The sequence below is a fragment of the Onychomys torridus genome, chromosome 11 (assembly GCF_903995425.1).
Source record: "Onychomys torridus chromosome 11, mOncTor1.1, whole genome shotgun sequence".
NCBI lineage: Eukaryota > Metazoa > Chordata > Mammalia > Rodentia > Cricetidae > Onychomys > Onychomys torridus.
Window position 1 is genome coordinate 53,850,099 of NC_050453.1, and position 13,269 is coordinate 53,863,367.

Here is a 13,269-nt window from a genome sequence, read left to right on the forward strand (position 1 = left end):
AAGTAATTGTGTTTAACGTTGTTACCAATGAAGATAGTTATCTGTCAGCACCACTATAACAAATTATCATAAACTGGATGCACTGGCTTAAAAGTCACTCATGTCATGAAGTTCTACAGAACAACATTTCTGAGATGATTACCTGACCAGTGCTTGCTTTCTCTTTCATAGGTGCCACTACCTGGCAGCATTTGGCAAGGAAATGCTCCGTAGTTTCCTTTTAAATGAAACTGACTCCATTAGTGAGGAAAACCTTCCTGACACAATCACCAGGAAAACCCCATTGTTGGTATCTTTATGAAGGTGATATGGAAGCAGCACGTGATCATTAGGGACCAAGAAAACAACCTTATAAGTAACATCATGAAGAGGCTAGAGCCTTATATAGAAGAAATCAAAAATAAAGTAGAGGAACAGACAAACAAAAAATGGGAAGAACACTATAAAAAACTAGAGGAAAGGACAATTAAAGCAGAAGAAAACAACAAGTCCTTGAAAGAAAATCATGAAAAAGCAAGGGAGACAGTCCAAGACCTGAAGAGGGAAACAGAAAAAATGAAGAAGACACTAGCAGAAGGAATGCTGGAAATAGAAAATCTGAGTAAACAAACAGGAACTTCAGAGGCAAGTATAACCAACAGAATGCAAGAGATAGAAGAGATGATCTCTGGTGTTGAAGATACGGTAGAAGAAATAGATTCATCATTCAAAGAAAACACTAAAACCAACAAAGTCATGACCCAAAATGTCCAAGAAATTTGGGACACCATGAAAAGACCAAAACTATGAATAATAGGGATAGAGGAAGGAAAAGAATACCAACTCAAAGGCACAGAAAATATATTTAACAAGATCATAGAAGAAAACTTTCCCAATTTAAAGAATGAAATGCCTAAGAAGATACAAGAAGCCTATTGAATACCAAACAGACTAGACCCCCAAAAAAGGCCCCTCGCCACATAATAACTAAACAACTAAATGTACAGAATAAAGAAAGAATATTAAGGGCAGCAAAGGAAAAAGGCCAAGTGACTTATAAAGGCAATCCCATCAGAATAACACCCGATTTATCAATGGAGACTTTGAAAGCCAGAAGGACCTGGACAGATATAATGCAGACACTAAGAGACCATGGATGCCAGCCTAGACTAATATACCCAGCAAAACTTTCAATCATCATAGATGGAGTGAACAAGACCTTCCAAGACAAAACCAGATTTAAACAATACTTATCAACAAACTCAGCCATACAGAAAGCACTAGAAGGAAAATTCCAACCTAAGGAAGGCAGATATACCCATGAAAACACAGGCAATAGATAACACCACAGTAGTAAACCCCAAAGAAGAGAAGTACACACACATTACCACCAAAAAAATAAAAATAACAACAGGAACGAACAATCACTGGTCATTAATATCCCTTAATATCAATGGACTTAATTCACCTATAAAAAGACACAGACTAACAGAATGGATACGAAAACAGGACCCATCTTTCTGCTGCATACAGATATAGAAGTGGTGCTCTTGGGGGAAGAAGTTGGAAATCAATGCAGACCGGTAAAGGAGGGCTGTGGTAGTGATTATGATAAAAGTACATTGTGTTTATAAACAAAGATGTAACAAACCCATTTATTTATTCAGTCAATAAATACTAATAAAACCTAAAATATATGAATTTCATTGTCTAAAAAGCTAGGAATGTTTGATGATCTATTACAAGTCTGAAATGTGACTCTTTCCCTAGCTGCCCATTTACTAAACCAGTATACCTGTCGATATGCCAGTATGGGTGGAGAAAATTTCACAATGCCATGCCCTTAAAAGCAGAGTTACAGGAAAATCAATGCATGTTTGGAAGGAAAATCAGTTTTCTCCAGGGACAAACTTCCTGATAGATTACCCAATCCCAAGTGAACAACACTAAACTCATATATAACAAGCAATATTAAATGCACTCAGAAGGTATAAATATACACAATAATAGTTATAGAGCAATTTATAAAATGGATATGGAGTGAGGGGACATAGGATCAGTTATATAAATTATGAAAATACAGTATTTGTGTATGAAATTATAAATATTTTAAAACTGAATTAAAAATGAAAATTCAGTATATAGGTAGACATTGCAGCACTACTCAGCCATAAATAAGAATGAAATCATGTCTGCAGGGAAAAAATATATATACATGTATATATGCACACATAAACATATAAACACAACCTGCTTGTTTCATTTAGCTTGGCTTGTGTATTTATGATTTTAGGGCTGACCATTTTATTTGGAATAACCATTTAGAGGGGTTCATGTAGGATGAATCTTAAAAGTTCTTATTAATGAAATAAAATCTGAGGCCAGTTATTGGGGTAAACGCTGGAAGATCAGAGAAGCAGAACAAGCCACAGTTTTCTCACCTCGCCAGTTCCTCAGCTGGTCTGTTTCCTCAGACTGCAAGCTTCTGAGTCCTCCTCCACGTGAATCTCAGCTGAACTGTGCTGCTCCAAAGCCTGAATGCTAAACCAGCCAAATGCTTAATTAACTAACACTAGTGCCTGGTTTTCACATCTTATATATCTTTCTACTTTCTGCATCACTCCCTGAGATTAAAGGCTGGGTTTCTGGGATTAACGGCGTGGGTCACCATACTTAGCTGTTTCTAAAGTAGCCTTGAACACACAGAGATCCACCTGGCTCTGCCTCCCAAGTGCTGGGATTAAAGGTGTGCACCACCACCACCCAACTTCTGCTATGTCTTACTCTTCCCATTTTCTAGCCACCATTTGTGGCTCTGTCTCTAGTGGCTGTCTGTTCTCTGACCCCAGATAAGTTTATTTCAGGGAACATACAATATTTTGGAGGAACACAATACAACAGGTTCATCCCTAAGAGTAGCTAATTCTCCATCTCTTGGCAGTCATTAGTGACCTAGATTGCTCCATCTGTGATAGAACTCATTTAGATTTCCCTTTTCCTTGTCTGTTGATATTATCATTGTTCAGGTTTTCTTTAGGCAATCACATTGTTGAGATGTTACAGGGATAGCTTCCTTGTCATTTAAGGATACAACTTATAACATGCTTTCTGATCTTCTAGGTCTTATGATCTCCCCTCCCCTTCATCAATGATGTTCCATGAGCCTTAGGTGCAGATGTAAAGTTGTAGATGTATCATTTGGACTGAGCTCCCCATGATCTATTGATCTCTGCATTATAATCAGTTGTGATTTTCTGTAATCATCAATTTACTGCACATAGAAACTGCTTTGGTGAGGGGTGAGAGATATGCTTATCTCTGGTTAGAAGGATAAATTTTATAATGTGGTTAGAAATTGTGCTGGAATGATAAGGTGGTAAAGTGGTAGAAGAAAGTTCTCTTCAAAGATCCATGTCCTCCTTGGCCTCATGTAGTAGTCTATATTTATAGTGTCGCGCATTATTTTCCTCCCACTGAGCAGACCATAATACCAATTACGCAGTTGTTCCCTAGCACCAATATAGGAGTGCCACTGTTGCAATTTAGAAATATCTTGCCATGCTAATCCTTATTATAGTTCACAGGCATTCCAGTTTGATAGAACTATTGATTGCTTCCTGCCCTTGGTAGCTTGGTTGATGAGAAGATTGGTTCTGGATGTCACACTGAGCCTAAATCACTTAGTATTTCTGATGACTTGGGTAAATACATATTTAAAAGACAAATCATCTCTTAACACTAGAAAGATTAATGAGCAAGTATAAAAGGTTCAAAAGAAGAAAAATCTACATTTTTGTACCCTTATTAAGAAGTTACTTTAAAATCTTCAGGAATCAAGGCAGCAGATTTTTTTTTTTGAGCTGAGAATCAAACCCAGGGCCTTGTGCTTGCTAGGCAAGCACTCTATCACTGAGCTAAATCCCCAACCCTATTTTTTTTAAATGTGTGAATTGATTTTGTTTCCAGAAACGCCATTGAATTCATTTATTAGTTCTAGTACAAGATTTGGATAATGTATCTCTATAATGAATTATTATTTAATCATCTCATTTAATTGCTTTTGTTATATTCTTACATCAACCTGTCTGGGGAAACAATCAACAAAATAACAGTGTGTCCTTCGTTCTATCAAACTCTAAGGTCTGGAGTCTCTTGGACAAAGCAAAGAATTGGGACTAAGGAAAGGGGGGAGATTAAGATCAAGGAGAGTGAAGGGAATAGGATCAAGGAAAGGGGTGGGAACAAGAAGGGATCAGGACCAAGGAAAGGGGAGTGATTGGGAACAAGGAAAGGGGAGGGATACAACCAAAGGAGGGGCAGGGATTAGGATTAGCACAACTGGCTTTATACCCTTTCTCTCTGTGCCTATAAATCTTATACTTCTGTTCCATATTTTCTTCCTGTATTTCCCCCCCATCAAATTAATAAAATCCATTCAACCCTTCTATCATTTCTTCAGCCTGTTGCTCTGTTCTTATCAGGCTCTCTGACCACAATGGGACAATGAGCCATAATGCATAAGTAACTGTTGGTAAAGTTGCTCTTTCCTTGTGCCCAATGATTCAAAGCCTCCAGAAATCAGCTAATGCTCCAGAAAGAATGCTTTCCTATGGAACTCCTAGGCAAAGAGAATCATCTCCCACTTGAATTTCCCAGAAAATATTCTGACATATTTGTCTGTCAATCAGAGATAGGAAAACTTTGGTGGTTTTTTTTCTTTTTTCTGTTTTCTTTTCTTTCTTTCTTTCTTTCTTCCTTTCTTTCTTTCTTTCTTTCTTTCTTTCTTGATAGAATATTGTAGACCATATCATGCAAACTAGTTCAGGAATCATTGTGATTTTGATGACACACACAAACATAATTTAGTGGTGCTATTAATACTTTACATGCTTGAAAGTTGAGAGTTTGCCTTACATTTAATTCCTATCATTTATGGATATGTTAATTTTATGGTTACACAGCAGAATAAGAGGTGTGAAGGATCAGAGCTTAGAGCAAGACTATTCATCATATTATATTTGAGTAAATTTAATCATAACAACAGAATAAAATATACATGCTTTGGAAAGGAAAATTGCATACAAACAGTCTGCATAAATAAGAAGTGGGAACCAGATCTAGACTACCCAAATGAGATTTGTTTGGAACATTTTGTTGACCCTGGTGATTCTTTATCTTTAAAACATTCTTTTAAATTACAGTATTTTGAAAATATTTACTGTGGCTTAAAATGTTTAGCTGAAAACAAGGTTGTAAACTATTAAAATACTCTTTGAAGAAAAATATCATTCTAGTAAAGATAATGTAATAAAGTAAAAACAGATGAGAACTCAGTATTCAATAACATTCCAAAATAAAACCTAAACCTCAAAATGCAAACATAACTAAAACATGTAGCTAATTTTGAACCAGACTTAAATCTGAGTAAAAAATATGCTGAGACTCAGGAGTCTAGGATAGTCTTTGATCATATTCACCTCCCCAAACAATCTGACTTGTATTTTACATGTTTAACCTTATGTGACCTCTCTTGTCTACAGAAAATGTGAAAATTCATCTTAACAGCAAGGAATTGTTCTGCTGTGCATTATATGGAAGTATTCAGTAATATGTCCTGGGAGCTCCTGCATACTGATGATATTATATGTACAAGGAAGTTCTCTTGGTTACTACTTCTGGCATATATCCTTAAATTAGGTTCTGATTCCATTTCAGCATTTTTCGAACAATTCTGATATTAGATAGGTTATGGAACAATGAGATAGCATACACACACACACACACACACACCCTACTCAGTAGTACCATATTGCTGTGGGATGTTCTGTATGTCAAATGTGTTGCTCTGATTGGTTAAAATAAAGTGCTGATTGGCCAGTAGCCAGGCAGGAAGGATAGGATAGGAGGGACTAGGAGGAGGAGAATTGTGGGAAATGGAAGGCTGAGGAGAGAGACACTGCCAGCCACCTCCATGACAAGAAAGATGTAAGGTACTGGTAAGCCACAAGCCATGTGGCAAAGTATAAATTAATAGAAATGGGCTAAATATAAGAATAAAAGATAGACAATGGTAGGCCTGAGTTAATGGCCAAGCAGTTTAAATAATATAAGTGTCTGTGTGTTTATTTTATAAGTGGGTTGTTAGACTAACAGAGCTTGGCGGGAGCTGGAGAGAAGGTCTCCAACTACAAATGGCGCCCAACATGTTGGCAAGAGTTTCCACCTAAAACCTGAGAAAAAAAGGTTCTAAATACTTACCTGGCAGGGGAGATACCATGATCATGAAGGTGGTTTTCCCAGGGCTAGGCTTATCCGGATGTGCTGACCCCTGCGATTTCCCCAAATGCTGGAAACTCAACTGCATAATTTGTGGTAGTGGGGGACTGCATTCACACTCTCCCCTGAAAAAAAAAAAAAGGTTCTAAAACAGAGCTAAAAACAGCTTCCTAGTTGTCTCTCTCAAGTTAGCGGCAGCCCACCAGTTTGAGCTACTATGGCGGGTTCCTGGTTTGTGAGTCTGACCTGCAGTGTGGCGGGAATGAGGAGTCTACAAGCAGCACTTTACTCTGCTGCGTGGTAGATTTAGCCTTTGCTAGTTAAAATATAAATAAATAAAAAATAAAAATAAAAAGGTTTTTGGGCTATGCACTGCTTTGATAGAACTGCTTCTGATAGTTGATGGTACACATGGCTCCAGACCCAGACCTGGTGGTAAACTGTACCACCTCCATGTTGGGAAGCTGAGGTGGGCAGAGCCAGCAGCCACAGCGGCGGCATTTCAGTCTTACAAAGATGAATATTACACAGAGAATCTGGTTTGTGTTGTCTTTGGGATTTTTGACTACAGAAAAAGATTTGATCATAAAAGCTGTTGAGTTAAACAAATATATAAATTTTAAAGGTATCTTGACTTCAAAATTTGGATATAAGGATATTTTGCTTTGGAAAAGAGTCTCTGCTTTTGTTTTCACAGAAAGCCAGAGGCTGTGGATTTGTTCCAGATTAAGATACATCAGGTTTGATCAGCCAAGACCACCTGAAAGGTCTCTGATGACACCATGGCCCAGATGATCCAACATCCCAAATGGTTTCAAGGCAACTGGCTCAGAGGTTTACCCCCACTCCATAATCCTAAAATTTTCTTTGTGTCCCCATAAGATACAGCACCCCCTCCAGCAGGAAGTAGTAAAAAAAACTATACCCAAATTCTCAACATTATCAAGCTGGCTTTGGAGATGGAATTGCCTTACTCCTCAAAATCCAGGCGAATTGCTAAAAGAAAAGGTTAAGAGATTCTTGTGTCCGCAGTCAGAAGAGCCCTCTGGTGTGAGACAGAGAAAAACCAAAATTTTATTTAAATCAGGTTGATTATAAATATGACCTCTTTCTAAAGAAGAAAAGGGGATATGATATAGATATAATAGGATGAAAGGATAGATTAATGAACTTACTTTTAAAGAACAACTCACTTAAAATGTTTTATATTGGTATAGATTTTAGTCTATTGATACAAACTTAAAGTTAATTTTGTTATACTGTACATATATATATTTCTACTCTCGTTTGAGGTATTATATTTATGCAACTCATTTAAATTATAATGGATAATTAAAATAGATTAATAATTAGTCATCTATGGTAGTCAAACTTGTATGTAACATGTTAGTTAAGTTTTCTAGGTATACACAGAGATATTTCAGATAGACAGGTAATCTTCAAACACTTCAAAGACCTACAGAATATGGCATTTAAAATATTTTTAAAAATTTAGACTTTCTTGACAGTGTGACATGTCTGCTCATGGCAGCACCAATTTACTTCAGAGAGGAGGATGGGCATTGAAGACACTCTGTATGTAGTTTATCTTCACCTTGGCAAAAATAGCCATTTGGGCAAGAAACTGTTCTTGCCTGGACTGTTTGATCAACTGGACATGCAGGACCCATAGAAAGATGACCACTGAACTTGGCTTAACAAAATGGTCCTTCAGGTTCCTGCTTCGCAGAGGAAACTGACAGACATTCTACAGGACACTGAAAAAAGTGACCAAGAGACTCTAGCCCTGTGGGCTGAAGACAAATGCCCCAACTTTACAAAGGAACATTAGGTGACTGTCCAGGCTGCCAGCTTTCTCTGTATACCCTGCAAGACTCCTGAAAGTTGCTTGCATCCTTCTCCCAGTTCTCAGGTAATATTATATCCTTCTGAGGTCTTTGATGTGGTTGAAGACTAGATAGTTATAATTTTCTCAATTATAATAAAAGATAAGTTAGATATAAAACCTTAGACTCACAAATATAAGATAGATAGGATATCTTCTTTAATATTGTAACTGTAATTCTTGCTTGATAATTGTTTTGTTATCTAAAGTTTTACTATATAAAAGTTAAAGACTTGCTTTTTGAAAAAAAGAAAAGGGGAAGTGCTTTCACAGTCTCTGTGAATTCATATGTACATTAGTCCTATTGTGTCTGAAAGACACTATTTCCTTGGAGTTATCTACCACATCTGGCTCTTAGAATGTTTCCATCTGCTCTCTCACATAGATCTCCAACCCTTGAGGGGAGGGGTTTGATGATGGCATCCAATTTATAGCTGAATGTTATAACATCTCTCATTTTCTGCAAATAGTTAAGTTGTGGGGCCTTTAAGTTAATTACTATTTACTACCAGACGGTTCTATTTACTATTTACTACAGGAAGGCACTTCTATGATGAAAGCTGAGTGATAGTTATTTATGGATATATCAATATGGCATTATGAGCCATTTTATTATAATGTTCATTAAGCTGAATAATGGTAGTAGGTTTTCCCTAGAGCCTATGACCTGTCTAGCCTCAGCTTCTTGACCTCATTAACAATGCTAGGTATTGGTTCCATCTAATGGAGTAGACCTTAAATCCAATAGGAAAGTGGTTGGTTATTCCCATGACATTTGTGCCACTGTTGAACCAGTACATCTTGCAGGCATGTCAACTGCATAGCTCAGAGTTCATAGCTGCATGAGACTGATTATTATGTTTCTCCTCTGGCAGTGTGTATACTATTTTCCAGCAATATGAATGCTAGTAAGTAGGTGAAGTTTCTAGTTGGACACTAGCTTAACTTCTCCATGTTTGATGACATATGTATGTGGTAATAGCCTAGAAGTCCACAAACTGATAAATGGGTGGTAATAAAATATAGCACATTTATACAATGAAATAGTCAACTGCCAAGAAAATTGCAAAAATGACATTTGCAGATAAGTGGGTGGAGTTAGAAACAAGTCAACCTAAGTGAAGTAACCCAGAGCCAGAAAGACAAACATTGCATGCTTGCTCATGTATGTAGATACTTGCTTTTCATCTTTAGCTGTTTTTGCTTCATTCAGAATATTCACTGAGCTTTGGTAGCTAGGAAGGGGACTGGGTGGGAAAAGGAGGTGGGTCTTCCAAGAAAGGGGAAGTAGATTATAGTGTAATAAAAGAATAAGGGGAAATTAGAATTAAATGAGAAAGGAGACAGGAAAGAAGGGTAAAGGAGGAAAAATGAGGAGGGATCGCTAATATTAAAGACCTCATGAAAAGCCCTGTAGAAGCCTACCATAGAGGTTTCCTAAAAGATAAATATATGTGAAAGGAATTTAATTTGAGTTAATATATAGTAGTCAAGACAATGTCCCAGCTAGACATTATATGCTACCAAGTAAAACTCCCTGTACCAGAAATGGGTTACATCTTTTTGAGTCATTGGCCAAATGGTCATAGACATTCCTCAGCCACAAAAATCAAAATCAAAATCAAAGCAGGCTGCTGCCAATGCTATTGCTCACCCTCTACAACCTCCATCATTTTATATTGCACTTTGATTTTCACCATGATGTGGATGATACACTGAACAGGAAGTTTTAGATTTTACAAGGGTATTAAAAACACAGGGTCCAACCAAAAGCAATGTGATTGTGTCAACCAATAGGCCGGAAAAGGATAAAAACCAGGAAAGCCATGACCATGCATTTCCCCAGGAAAGTCATCCTTCTGTAACTTGCACTGGAGATGGTATGGAGCAGTTTTACTCTTGAGTTTGGGGGTGAGAAACCTTGGGCTGTTACAAAATTGTATACGCTAATGGTACCAAACCAATTTCAAGATGACTAGAATAGTGTAGAATAGAGCAAAGTAGTGTCTTGTTATCAAGCTGTGTGCAGGGCATTTACAAAGGCTGGGCTGACATCAAATAATTCCTTTGGTTTTGGAGCATTCCCATCAGTAATCCCTACTCCAAAGTTCACTTAGAAAAGGGTTCACAAGTATCAATGAAGGCATAGAAAAAATTCCCAGTGTTGAAAAAAAAAATATTTTCACTTGTTACATAAGAGTCACCTAAGTTGCCTAGGTGTTTGTCTGCAATGTTTGTCTGAGTGGAACTTTTACCTAGGAAGCTCTTGTGGCTTTGCTCTTGAAGGCTAGCGATCTGAAGTGAAGGCTTATCTTCCCTTTGGAAGGTGGAACATATCCTTCACAGTTTTTCCTCTATGCAGAGGGCCCAGATCCAAGTCCTAGTTATTTGAACTCTGCTGAGGGGAATTCTTTTCTGTGGTGTAGTGGATAGCCATCCCAGCATTGGCCTTGAAGTTCCAACCCCCATTGAGCCTTCGGTAATGGTCACGCCCACAAGGCGGGGCGGAGGAGGAAGCAAAAGACCCAGGATCGAGAGGAGGTCTCTCTCTCTTGGTGCTGGGATGCTGGATGGAGGAGGTAGACTGACAGAGTTCTCCAGAGAACACCGCCAGACTGCGCCATACCTTTGCCAGACCCTACAACCTATCCCTTCATTTGTAAGTTACCCCACAAAATAAACCTCCCTTTTAACTACGTGGAGTGGCCTTAATTTCACCAATACTGTGGCCCAAACATCTGACAATAATGGCAAGCATATCCCTTTAAAAATCCTTTTTCTTCAGCCTTGTGTTCCCCCCCACACACCCCCCGTGGTGTTTTATTTCTGGGTAGTCTTGTTCTTGGGTCTATAATTGTTTACCTGGGCCTTCTTGTAATCCTTGCATTTTACTTCTGTTATTGTGAACAAGAAAAGCCAAATTTAAAAGTTAAGTCAAAGAGTCTGACCTCCAGTAAAGACTGACCCTCATGTCTGCAGGAAATTGACTGATAAAACACACTTTTACTTTGGGGAAAATTTTAATATCCTTTAATTTTGGTTAAATTAACCATATACACAGCATCATTAGGTTTTATCTCAGAAACCTGTTAATGACTTACTTGGACCTTCTGAAACAGGTTTAAGCTTTCTGGTTTGGTTTTTCATTTCTTTCCTCATTTTAAATCCATCACTTACCTTAGGATGACACTAACATGCAACTTCCATTCTCATCTGAATAAGTATCCCTTCTTCTTGTTAACCTTCAGTAACAAAAACATAGTCTATGCAACAACTTTTTATGCCCTTTTTTTTACTTCATAGTACATACATCTTATCTTGTCCCTAGAAAATATTTCTCTCTTGAAAAAATAACTGTACTTGAATGAAACACAGAAAGCTGTACCTGAAACATATTAAGAGTCCTTGATATGTCGTTAATTTTAAATCAAAGGTAAAATAACAGTGTGACATCCCATCCTCATTTTTACTCACATTCATGCCTTGGGGTTACTCATTTACTTCTTTACATAGTAAAAGAAGAAGGTCATGAACTTGAGAGTGAATGGAGGCCAGACACAGGAGGAGTTAGAGGACAGGAAAGGCAGGAATGATGTACATACAATGCTTATATATGAAAACCTCAAAACATAATTTAAAAATATCCATTACAAAAAAGAGTATTAATTTTGATAGACAATAAGTTTTTAAGAATATAAAGGTGAAGAGGTTGCAGATTCTACTGTACAGTTGTTTTAGGAACTAGGAATTTTATGGGAGGACTGAGTTTTCCTCATGCTATCTTGGATGCAAAATGATATATAAATAATTACATGAAAACAGTTATCATTAATACAGGCAGCACAAATCAGAGTGTATGCAGGAGAGACAAAGTAGAAAGATTGTCATCTTCTGAGGTAACAAGGATGACTGGTGGGGTCTATAGGGAGGCAACTGTTAAATTTTCTGCCAACCTTTTACACAAAAAGATTAATTGATTTATTTTACATGGCTGTGTCTACATGTAAGTATATATATATGAACCACATGCTTACAGAACCTGTAGAGACCGGAAGACAGAATCGGATCCCCTGAAACTGTGGTTCCAGGCAGCTGCGAGTCGCCGTGTAGATGTCTGGCTCTCTAGAACATTAGCCAGTGCTCTTAGCCTGAGCCATCTCTTCAGCCACTTGGTTAGACTTATTAGAGCCACATTTTCTCCGCTTTTCCTCAAAGGGGTCAAGCTGAGTTCTCCTGAACTCGGCTTTTAATATGTAATGTCCTCTAGTGCTTTGATCTTTCTTTTGATGAAGAGAAGGGTAGATAGCTATGAATTCTTCATTCCCTCTTGAAACTTCCTGTTTCTCTGTGAAGTACTATGCAGTGCCATTCTACACTGTGTAACACCCCTGGGTAATCATCATGTTAGTGCTTCTTTGATCTTCTATCCTTGTACTACAAAGACGGTAAATTATCTAAGCAAAGTCTGCTTTTTCATATTCTTCTTGATGGAACTGAGAACACAGTGTTCTTTGAACAGCAAATGATGATTATAGTAACATTATTTTCAACATTTACCCAACTGTGATAATTCACTGAAACTATTCCAATGTGCCAGGTTACCTGACTTTAGATTGGCTTGTCTGAATTTCTCTCCCCATCTGTGATCCCGCCCCAACCTTAGCAGGTAAATTGCTCTATTTTTTTTCTCACATAAGAAACAGAAACCATAGGATGTAACAGTCCTCATTCCAGCCATACTTCCATTCTCCCTCACAACAAAGGTCATTCCTGCCCTGTGCTTTGGCTGTGTCTATTCTTGTCTTTCCAGAAATTCTCTACCATGTGTTATGTGATATTTCCCCAGAATTTTCTTTCCTTATTGATTCTATTTAATTTTAATGCATCCATATTTCTCCTATTATTTCAAAAAGCCTCTATTCTTATCCCTCTGTCCTCATTCATGGCCCCACTTACTGACAAACTCACATTTACATCTTCATTTTTTTTGGTGTGTGTGTGTGTGCCTTATATTTATTCTCCAACCTACAAGAGTCTGAAGTTCACACAATCCTGTTTCCTGTGAGGGAATCCAGGCCATAAAACAGCATTTTTAGTTTCATCTCCACTTGTGTTCACTGAGCCAATCC

General features: G+C 37.6%; 1 pseudogene; it reads left to right on the top strand.

The window, feature by feature from the left end:
* The first annotated feature begins 6,229 nt into the window (after positions 1–6,229).
* LOC118593585 lies at positions 6,230–6,383 on the top strand (annotated as a pseudogene).
* The last annotated feature ends 6,886 nt before the right edge of the window (positions 6,384–13,269 follow it).